Raw genomic sequence first — 12,442 nt, forward strand, 5'->3', positions numbered from 1 at the left:
GGCGTCCATTCGTCCCAGTCAGTCTGATCGGCGTTAATATAATGACGAAGGTATTCGGCTAGCGTCCTGTGTGATCGCTCGAGCGCTCCGTTTGTTTCCGGATGATACGCGGTCGTTTGTAATTTTTCGATTTTTAATAGTTTACATGTATTTTTAAATATTTCGCTGAGAAAGTTCGTCCCTTGGTTTGTTAAAATTCTATCCGGAATTCCGTGTTCGCAAATTATTTTGGTTACGAATTCTTTTGCGATTATTCCGGCTTCTTGATTCGGTATCGGGATCGCTTTATTGAACTTTGTTAAACTGTCTTGAAAGGTCAGCAAATATTTATTTCCATTTGTAGTTACTGTTAATGGTCCTACAATATCTAACGCGCATTTTTCAAACGGTTGATTAGGCGTATCCGTAATTATTAGCGGTACTTTATTTTTTCGCGATAATTTATTTTTTTGACATGATTCGCATTTTGCGATATATTGTTCAACATCTTTTGCTAAACCCGGCCAATTGTGATTTAGGCGAATTCGTTTAATTGTTCTTTCGATTCCTTGATGTCCTCCAATGGGCGCGTTGTGATATTCGTAAAGTATTTGTCGTTTTTCTTCTTCTGTGTATACTTTTTCGTTATCGGAATCGTCTTTTTCTTCCTTCCTTTCTAACTTGTGGATCTCTTCTTTCCGTTCCTCTTGGTTGGCGTCTCTGGTTACGTTTCGACTTAGCGCGTCGGCGTTCGCGTTCGCTCGCCCGGCCTTGTGTATGATTTCATAATCATATTCTTCTAATTTCAATCTCCAGCGGATTAATCTTGATCCGGGATTGTTTACGTTGAAAAGCCATACCAGGGGTTTGTGATCCGTAATGATTTTAAATGTCGTTCCATAGACATATGGTCTAAAATGTTTCACGGCCCATACGATCGCTAGTAATTCTTTTTCTGTTGTGTTGTAATAATAGCGCGAGATAATACTCTGCTTGCGTAAGCGATGGGTCGGTCATTGCCTATCGGTCCCTGTGACAGCACAGCTCCGATTGCATAGTCGGAAGCATATGTGGTCACATTAAATTCTTTATTGAAATCTGGATATTGTAATACTGGTGCTGTCATTAGTTTTTCTTTTAATATATCGAATGCTATTTGTTGTTCGTTATTCCACGCGAATGTTTCACTTTTCTTCGTTAATTTTGTTAGAGGTTTCGCGGTTCTTGAAAAATCTTGTATAAACTTGCGATAATATCCGGCTAGTCCGATGAATGACTGGATGTCTTTTACTTTTCTCGGTGTCGGAAAGTCTTTTATCGCTGTTTTGATGGATCTGGTAATATTCCATTTTCGGATAATGTGTCCCAGATATATTATCTCCTTGCGCAGAAATTCACATTTATCCGGTTGTAGCTTCAGGTTGTGTCCTCGTAGTCTCTGCAGGACTTCTACGAGTCTTCGGTTATGATTCTCCAGGCTAGATCCGTAGATAACGATGTCATCTAAATAGACTAGACATCTGAGCCCTTGTATTCCAGTAAGTACTGAATTCATCAGGCGTTGGAAAGTTGCTGGCGCATTCTTCAGTTCAAACGGCATTCGGTTAAATTCGTAATGTCCGTAGGGGGTTGAGAAGGCTGTCTTGCTTTTATCCTGTTCCGCCATTTGTATCTGGTGATATCCTGATGCCAGATCCAAGGTGGTAAAATATTTGGCTTTTCCCAGCTGGTCTAATATATCTGTGATATTTGGCAGCGGGAATGAGTCGCCTATTGTTAAATTATTTAACCGCCTGAAGTCTACGACTACCCTTAATTTCGGTTTTCCAGATGTATCTGCTTTTTTCGGTACTACTAGTAATGGCGCGTTCCATTGACTAACGCTTGTCCGAATAATACCGGCCTCTAACATTTCTTGCACTTGTTTGTTCACTTCCGCCTTGTGTTTCTCCGGCAGACGATACGGTCGTACATTGACCGATGATGTGTCAGCGCGCGTGGCTATCTCGTGTTTCACTGTCGCGGTGCAGCTCAGTGACTCTCCGCTCAAAAGAAATAAGTCGCTATATTCTTCACATATCCCATGTGTTGCCTGTCGTTCCTCTGAGTTGAGGTGCTCTGTCCTTAGTAATTGTCATATTTCTCTGTTTCTTTCGGACGAATATTTCGGAGTTTCTGTTCCTATACCATTTATTTCGTGCGTTGGCGTTATGTTTATGTCGTCTATTGTTACCAATGGTGTTCTGATTTCGACGATCTCGTCGGTGGTATTAATGACGCTAATCGGACATTCAAAATTTTTTGGTTCGACTAAGCATCGCCCTATATAGACTCTAGGTGTGATTTCCTCGGCTCTTACGATTCCTATGCTATTTAGATTTGTAGCGGCTACCGTACTATCGTTTCGCTGCGCGGTTATAACCGGATCTTATCGTACGGTTGTAGGTTTAACACGGCGTCTCCTATGGTGAGTTCCCGTTTCTTAAAATCCCAGTTGGTTCCCTGTTTCCGCAAAAAATCCATCCCGAGAATTCTTTCATATTCCATGGGAAAATCATCTTTGACGACATAAATTGTATGTTTTATTTTCCTCTTGTCTAAGTTGATTGTTGCATGTATTTTTCCTACTGTCTGTGCCTTATGTCCTGTTATGCCAATGAGTGTAATTTTTTCTCTATATACTAGTGTATCGTCTTTTAAATGTTTAACTTTTATTAACGATATTGTGGCCCCTGAGTCGAACAGCATTTTAACTGTGCCATTCTGGGCTTCGCGCATCGGCAGTGTAATTAGATCTAACCCCGCGCTTTCTTGTTGTGTTCGTCGTACGTGCGATACTCTAAATTCGATCGCGCGCGCCGGAGTCTCCTCTCCCGAGTCATCCTCGTTGCTACGCTCGCGGTGTCGGATGTATCTTTTCGCGGCCTACTTTTCTTTCGGTCGTCCTTCTCCGACTCTATCTGGGCTATCTTCGCGTTTGTTTTCTTTGCTTTTTCCGCGGTATTTCTTTTTGGTCGCCCGTTTAAAGATCAGCATTCTTCACGGTTGTGTCCGCGTTTTTTGCAATGGTCGCAGAATTTTTCAATAACGGTTACACGGGAAGATTTCTCGGGTTTCAGTAGGGCGCATTTGCTGCTATGACAATCGCGCCCGTAATGACCTGATTTGCCGCATTTGTAGCATTGCGTGCTCGTTCGTTGACTTTGTCGCGGTTGTTGCCCGTTTTTATTTTGCGAGGCATTTGTTGTTCGCGACGCGTTAGGCCCCATAAGCTTTTCTTCCGCGGTTGCGCCTGTTATCGCTTCTTGGAGGGTTGCATATCGTTGTGACCGCACAAGTATTTTCAATTCGTCGCGTAACCCGATTTGGAAATTCAGTAACGCTTGGCTTTGTATGGTCTCTAATATAGCACGCTTATACGTGCTCGAACGGTTTTCTCCCTCAATCATCGAACCATATAGTTTCCTAGCGAGTTTATCGACGCGTTGTCCGAAACTTTGTGCTGATTCGTTAAATTTTTGTTTGAGTGAATTGAACTCGATTTGCAAATGTGCTGTACTCCGCTTACTTTGGTAAGAATTTTCGAGTTGGTTTTTTAATTCCTCGAACGTTTGAATATCTCGTGTCTCGAAGTCTTGCATGGCTTTTCCCCGTAATTTCGTAAATAAAATTCCCTGGATTAACGCTTCCTCGTCATCTGGGTGAATATTTTTAATCGCGTAAGTACAGGAATTTAAAAATTCTTGTAATCGGGTTCGCGTTGTACCGTCGAATTCCGGTATCATTATTCGCGCTTTTTTTAATGACATGTAGCGTTGTGCGGCATTCCGCCGGTTTCGTATGTCACGTTCGGTTCGTCCGTAAGTCATACGAGGCTCGTGCTCTTCGGCCGAATCTCGATCACCATCGTGTTCGCGGGATCTTCTCTGCCTATTGTAGAGCCTATCTGCTCCTTGTTCGCGTGTGTGTCCGCGTACATTCCGTCGATCTCCTGCGTCTCGATCGCGAGGGTGGTTGCGGTGATCACGTTGATTATTTCGGTGTCTGTCCATGTCTCGCTCGGGAGTGAGTTCGCGTAAATCTTGCCAACTGTCGTATCTTCAGCGTTATGTTCACGGAGATTTCAGCGATTATCGCGATGCCTATTCGTATCCCGATCGCGTGCGCGCTCGCGGGAGCTTTGACGAATGTCGTCTGATATCTCTCCGCGTGACCTCGATTTGCGCATTTTGTTTATTTCGGTCCGCATTTCCATTCGTAGGTCTCGTATGTCTTGTAATAATTCGCGCATCAAAGGGTTTTCCGTATCCGTATTGTTTTCAGCGGGTGTCCTATGTACGTCAACTTCTATGCATTGTGCGTTTTCGTGCGCTATATTTTCGCGTAGGCGACCAATTTCGCGGTCGACAGCACCCTCGGATACGTCGGCGGTACCATTTGGTGGAGTGTGCATTACCGACATGCTGTCTCCGTTAGAATCAAATTCACTACTATCGTACGTAGTTGACCATCCGCTTTTCTGCGACGCGTTGCTAGGGGTTCTGCTCACACGTATTTTAATTTCCTCTTTATTTTCGTTATTACCGTCAATTCGCGCTTTTAGTATGCTTTCGTCAAAAGCTATCGAAGGGGAACTCGCGTTTAACGATGACGTTCGCGGGTAATTCGACTTCGCTTTCGCTTGAATATTCGTTCTCTAATTTTCTTCGAACTCGCTCGAGTCTTTCTACAGTTAACGGTAACGCTTGAATCGCTCGCTTGGCTGAGTCGCTGTGTAGCCAAGATTTGTTCGCTATCGGTTTCAGGGGTGTTTTGTTCTCTTCCGACATTCACGCAAAATTTTTACAGTAATTATTTTCGGACTTACAGTATTACGGCTAGCATGATCGTGCGCTGTGCTGCTCGACTGCTGACGCTGCAGGTCATTGCTCGTCGACGTTGATATGGCTGGCGACCCGGCGTTATAAGTTGATACGGCAGGTCGTTGCTCGGTTGCGCTGCGCTCTTCTCGGTGTGTCGTAGGTCGCGTTGGTCCTTGGACGGCGGCCTACTCTACTTCTGCTTGACGTTGTCCGTGTGTGTGAGACGTACCGTGGTGTACGTACGGTATGATTCTCTTGGTCCGTCAGCTCTTTTATTATCTGATGTGCCTGCTTCTACACGTTGTATATATGTTGCAGGGCTTAGTATGCTGCCTTCTGTGTTGTTTATGTTCCGTCGATTATTTTCGACGTGCCTGATTTCTAATACTGTTGTATTATTTCAAGTCTTCAGGTTCCGGTTGATCCTGGCGGTCCTTCGGCGCGATCCCACCGCTGCCACCAATATTGTTGTGTGCCTCAGGTAAGGCACAGGGGTCGCGTCGAAATTGAGATTAGGATCTCTGGATGTCAGGGTTGTCCGGTCCGGGATCTTATATTTTATAAATAAACTGTAGATCTTCGTAGAAATATACTTGATTTTATTTAACTGTTTACACTTTTATTTAACTCTTATCTCAGTTAGAGTACTCGCACTCGCGTCGTATCCTTAAATGGTTTAGGATTACGGTCGTTCCGTGACGTTCGTATAGTTTAGAACGCTCGGCGTGTCGCGTATGTTATAATCTTAGCGACGGCGTTACACTTAATTCGGTTCTTAATTTGCGACTGCCTCGAGCGCGTCTATTGTTCGGTTTTATAGCTTGATTTTGGAGTCTTTTGATCGGAGGGGGTGCCTGATAACAGGCCCTCTTGGTCAAAGTCCCGGGTGCAAGCAAAGGAAATTCGAAGTCTCCTTCGCTTCGCTTGCATTTTTGCAATTTTTAGATTTCGCGCGTGACTCGCTGCGTATGCGGTTTTTTCGTAGCCAGCGCATTGTCAAGCGGATGTAATTTAAGTAGTTATAGCTATTGAGGGCTATAACAACAGATTACGTTGTCATATAAAAGATTATTACATCACAACGAAGTAACATCTTCTGCACAAGCAAACTGTGTACCGGTCGATAGCACAAATATTTTAACTGTTTCATCGGCGAAACGAATATCGACGAATATTAACAATAATGACATTGAAGCAGACCAACAATTAGATCTTAAAAATGTAGATATTGATTTGCCACTAAAGCTAATCGATTCAAGTTTACATCATGCCACTTTGTATATTGCTGGTCGCGTAGAAAAGCGCATTTTAGAAAAATTGTGAAACCTGTTTTATATTGTGTATAAGTGCGATAAAGCGCATTTAGATTTTATTAAAAGAAAAACTTCACATTGTTTACGTATCCCAAGAACTGATACATACACAATAGCTACATTTGTGGAGAAAGTCTTGTGGAGAAATTTAATCTCTATAGAATAAGGAATGAATTGCAATAAAAAAATGCATATCAAAAAATGATTAGTTGCGTTTTTCGTAATGTACCTTTATAATATTTTTATTAATTTTGATTTTCATATTTGCGATTTAGATTTTCTTGAAAATCATAAATATAAATTAATTAAATTAATTATTAAATTATATTTAACCATAAAATTATATTATTTCGGGAAATGTCGTACGATACAATTACACGACACATTCGTCCGGGGCATAGTAATACAAAAATTACTATTTTTAAAGTATATATTATTATTACAATAATATTATTAATATAATGTTTATTATTTTTTAAAACGTTACATTATGTTTATTTTATATTTATAAAATATATTATATTTCAATATAGATTTATATATATTTTTTTAATAAAGTCTGTGATAATAATAGTGATGTCTTTATTTAAGGATGTATTGGACGGACCGTCTGTCTCAAAAGTTAATCCAAAATATCAAAAAATTAATGTTGGGCAGAATACGAATTCTAATTGATCAAAAATTTTTTAAAAATCACAAAATCATACTTCAAAGTATTCTTTAATATAAATAGATCTTAATTTCCAAGAAAATGTATAAATTTGTATATATTTCCCAAAGAAACATTTTTCATCTTAAAAGTTTTGGAAATGATTGTACCCTAAATTCAACCTAAAAAAAATAAAATTATGGAATATTAATTTAGCATAAAAAGCGAATAAAATATTTTCAACTGTTTTTTCAATAATAAAATTCATTTTTATAGCATAAAGTGTGGTGAAATATTTTTATTAATGATGGAAACATTAAAAATAATTAATTAAAATACGATGTAAAATGTGACAACGCCGCAAAAATTTTTCATTTATTGGAAGTTGGCAGCAATTCTTTCCGTGTCAGAACTGTCGGAAGTCAGGTGTCGGCTGTCAGATACGTCGATTCGTGTAAAAAAAAATAATTACTATTTTTCATTATGTCGGAATATAAAAATGGAAAATATCGTTGGAAAGGAAAAATAGTTAGTGAAAAAGTATTTTATCAAAAAAAAACACAAGCATCAAATTACAAACGTCTAAAAAACGTCTCATTGTCAGTCAAAAACGACTGAGGTTAATGATGAGGCTCAATGTGAAAATCTCGTTACTGGAAGACGTATTATTAATATTTTAACTCTTGCCAAAGGCCTTTGGTGTTGTTCTTGTAAAGAATGTCTTTCTCTGGATTTTATTGAGAAAGAAATATGAGAGGGATTTGGCTCGAAATTGACTGTGCGATGCCACAAATGTCTCTTACTGAATATTGTGTGTGTGTGTGTGTATACGGACAAACAATACAATACTAAAGATGAAAGAAGAGCACGATTTAATGTGAATTCAAAAATGGCTTTAGGTAAGTGTTTCAATCTGTTTTAGCATGGTTTATCAGATGAAATTAACGTTAGAACTAAATTGGTATTTATTATTCAGGTGTCACTCACAGTGGTATGGGATGGTCCGGACTCTGTAAGCTATGTGCATGCATTGATTTGCCAGTATTTTAAGACATTCAAAAGATATGAAGAAGAAATAGGAGAAGCTGCAGAAGAAGTGGCAAAAGAAAGTTGCAACAAAGCGGCAGACTTGGAAAGATCACTTACAATAGAACACGCAGAAGAAATCCAAGCACAATTGTAAACATTTTTCCATGATTCAATTAGCTCTAATTTTTACGCTATCACTGGTTCTAAACAGTTCCAAGATTATTTATATTAGTTTTTTGAAACAACACAATTTTTGAACACACAATTGTACATTTTTATTATTAATTTTTTTCATATTACATAATTTCTTATTTATATTTTTACACAATGAATTTATTAATAAATTTTTAACGATAATCGAAAAATATTCATATTTCAAGATATTTTTTGTATGATATTTTATAATTAATTAATATTTTTTTAAAATCATGTTTCAACTATTTCAAATTAATCGTATATATAAGTAGCATTAATTTATTTTTACAATAGTCGAAAAATATTCAAATATTTTATTTCAATATATTTTTTGCATAATTTTATAATTTCATATATAAGATCTTATAATTTTCTTTTTATATTATTCCAACTCATAGAAAGCTTAATAATGTAAAAAATATGAAAACTTACATGAATAAAAAAATCTTTTAATATTAAAATAAAATTATTGTATAATTATTTTCTATTTTCCCAATGATACAAAATAATGATTACTTATCCACTTGATTTTTTAATGGCATATTTCACTCTTCCAGGCCGGAAGAATGTGGTTCTAACTTTATGATAAATCAACAAATTCCTAGTTCTCCAACAAATGACGAAAACGTTAATCCTAATCAGCAATCATCATCATTAGTCAATTTTGATGATGTTGTTCGAGTCATAGTATCGTATGATATGGGTTGGACTACGAAAGGATCAGGAAGAAGTTATGATAGTTTAAATGGATTTGGAGCTATCATTGGGAAAATGAGTGGGCTGATTCTGGATTACTCCACTCGTAACAGAAAATGTAAAAAATGTGATAGAAGTGAGCATCCTCCTGGTCATGCTTGCAGAAAAAACTTTTGGGGTTCAGCTCGAAGCATGGAAGCTGATGTTGGCAAAAAGTTGATTGTTAATAGCTCTATTTTGAAATAAAAAAATATTGAAGTTGGAGTCTTGGTTGGCGACGATGATAGTTCTACAATTGCAGCGTGTCGTGCTGTCAGCTCTCATCCAATAATTAAACAGTCAGACGTTAACCACACATCATCAGCTGTGAAAAAGGAGTTGTACAATATTAAGACATCTCTAAAAAAGAAATGACTACAAACGCAATTGTATATCTTCACCGTTGTTTTACCTATGCATTAACTCAAAATAAAGGAAACATCAAAAAAATGGCTGAAGCAATTCGTTGCATACCGTATCACGCTTTTAATAATCATGATCTGTGTGATAATTGGTGCGGATATGTAACAGATAAGGAACATTATGATCATTGAATTATTCCAGGTGGCTTCCAGAATCCACACCTATTCGAAGCTCTTCGTCTTATTTTTGACAAACTAGCTGCAAATGCAGAAAAGTTTGCCGGAGGTTTTTCTTCTAATGTCAATGAGTCTCTCAATGCTTCAATGTCTAGCAAACATCCTAAAAGACTTTGTTTGAGTCAGACTGCATCATCAGATTACAGATTCGCTTGCACTGTAAGTCAAAAAAATCTTAGACAAGGTTACACCCAAGAAATTTTGAAAAAAGTAAGTTTATCCCCGGAAAAGCATCATTCACGTTTTGTATCCAGAGTTCAGAAAATTGCTTGGAAACGGAGGGAGGTGATGAGAAGTACAAAATTCAAAAAAACGTAGAATGGAACTAAAAAAGCTCAGATCGGTTTTACGAAATCAAAGAGAAAATTCGGAAGGTATTACATACGCTACCAGTTGTACTCTTTTGTCAGAGTCAGCAATTGATTATAATTCGAACATTGAGTGGAAAATACAGGAAAATGATGACAATAATGACACAATTCATATCGTCTTACTGGACTTAGAAATCAATGGTTTCAGTGAAGAAATTCTGCAAATTGCTGCAAAGTGCCAGGATAATAATTTTTCCATATATGTACATCCCGTAAGTGAGATTGTGGCCACTACAACTGCCATCAATGGATTGAATAGTAACTATGGCGATCTTATGTATCATGGAAAAAAGTATCCTCAGTACCATTGAGAGTCGCCCTAGGAGAACTACTTTTATGGCTAAAATCTTTGGAGAAGAAATTATGCATAGCTACTCATAATCTAGCATTCGATGGTCCTAGATTATCCCGAGCAATGCAAAAATATTCTTTAACAGCAGAATTTGCAGAGGTCATTTCAAGTTTTGCGGATACTTTATCAATTATACGAAAATTCACCGGACGAAAGGGCAAAGGATCGTGTACCATAACTAGTCTTGCAGCTTCGCTCTCAATACCAAGTACTGGAGCTCACAATGCTATTAATGATTGTGAAATACTGCTAAAAATCCTTTGTAAATTGAAAATTACAAAAAGTATGATTCTAGAAAATGCAATATCTTTTACCACAAAAATTGAACAGTGGACAGCTCTTGCTAAGACTCAAGAACTTTTGCAAACATTAACACCAATGACAAAATACGTAGGAAGAGCTGTTCGCAAAAAACTTGCAAAAAGTGGACTTACGAGGGTGGTTTGAAAAGTCCGTGCAAAGTCAGAGAGATGGCACCACTGGTGCGTATCGGGGTTATTTTTAGTTAGTAGCATCTCTTGGAAGAACACACACCAAGTTTCAGCCAGATCGGTCTATTTCTCTGTGTTTGGCGTTTGTTTGAATCGAGAAAGTCGAGTGATTTCCAAAAAATGGATGAAAGAGAATTTCGTGTGTTGATAAAACATTACTTTATGAAAGGCAAATCGCCTCAGAAGACTAAGGAGAAGCTTGATAAACATTATGGTGAATCTGCACCTTCGATTAGAACAGTTTATAAGTGGTTTCAAAATTTTCGGAGTGGCCATATGAGCACAAGTGACGCTGAACGTTCTGACGCCCTATTGAGGTCACTACTCCAGAAATCATTGATAAAATCCATGATATGATGATGGATGATAGAAGAGTGAAGGTGCGCGAGATTGCTAGTGCTGTGGGCATCTCGAGTGAACGGGTACATAATATTTTGCATCAACATTTGGGCATGAAAAAACTATTCACAAGATGGGTGCCGCGATTGCTCACAGTTGACCAAAAACGAAATCGTGTGAGGTGTTCCAAGGACGGTTTGCAGCTGTTTCAGCGGAATCCACAGGACTTTAAGCATTGTTTCGTCACTGTGGACGAAACATGGATACATCACTACACGCCTGAGACAAAGAACAGTCCAAACAATGGGTTGCCAGCGGGGAGTCTGCACCAAAGAAGGCGAAGACCGTTCTTTCGGCCGGGAAAGTTATGGCGACTGTCTTTTGGGATTCGCAAGGAATAATCCTCATCGACTATTTGGAAAAGGGTAAAACTATTACAGGTGCATATTATTCATCGTTATTGGACCGTTTGAAAACCGAGCTGCAAGAAAAACGTCCACGATTGGCCCACAAAAAAGTCCTTTTCCATCACGACAACGCACCAGCTCACTCATCTGTAGTTGTAGCCGCAAAATTGATGGAATTAAGGTTCCAACTCGTTCCGCATCCCCCCTATTCTCCAGATTTGGCTCCCTCGGACTACTACTTGTTTCCCAATATGAAGAAATGGCTGGGGGGAAAGAGATTTTATTCAAACGAGGAGGTGATTGCGGAAACGAATGCCTATTTTGCAGAGTTGGACCAATCTTATTATTTGGAAGGGATCAACAAATTGGAGCAGCGTTGGACGAAGTGTATAAGCCTAAAAGGAGATTACGTTGAAAAATAAAAAAAGTTTATCCCGAAAAATTAAGTAGTTTTCATTTTTGCACGGACTTTTTAAACCACCCTCGTACTATGGAAATGTTGATGAACGTTTATAAAAAAGATAGTGTTTCTGGTATTCGTGCTCTATTGAAGCAAAAAATAGAAACCAAAGAAATGGAAAAATTACAAGCTCGTTCTATACAAAATATTATCAATTATTTCACTGACACCAAAAAATAAAATAATTTTATTGTTATTTATAAGATAATTTAAAAACTGTTTTTAAATATATGATAATATACGATAATATTAAATATATGATAATATTTATAAATATATATATATATATATACAATATGTATAAATTTGATTTGTTTTTTATTTTTCTCAACATTACTCTACCATTTAAAAAAAGTTAAAATGTCCGGAGTTTCAAACTTCAAAGTATGTCAAACTTCGTGCGCATCGTTTGAGAAATAAGGTTATGCCACAGTATATACAGTAGCGCAACTCTCTGTCGGCGCCTTTGAAATTAGTGTTGGCCAAAATGGAGTGCGCATGTGCGAAATAAGTGAGAGAGAATCTAGTAAGAGTGGAGTGGATTCACCGGAAGTCGCCATTTTCAGGTAACATTTTGGTAATGAGCGGGATATTTAACCTCTTTTAGATTTCAGGTTCCAGTTATATTTACATATGTATATATATATATATTTGTTTAATT

The 12,442-nt window shown here is 37.9% G+C and overlaps 1 pseudogene; it reads left to right on the top strand.

The window, feature by feature from the left end:
- The first annotated feature begins 4,861 nt into the window (after positions 1-4,861).
- On the top strand, positions 4,862-10,043 carry LOC145941400 (uncharacterized; annotated as a pseudogene).
- The last annotated feature ends 2,399 nt before the right edge of the window (positions 10,044-12,442 follow it).

The sequence above is a fragment of the Prenolepis imparis genome, unplaced genomic scaffold, assembly GCF_030444845.1.
Source record: "Prenolepis imparis isolate NDT839.2.m4 unplaced genomic scaffold, iyPreImpa1.0 SCAF_10, whole genome shotgun sequence".
NCBI lineage: Eukaryota > Metazoa > Arthropoda > Insecta > Hymenoptera > Formicidae > Prenolepis > Prenolepis imparis.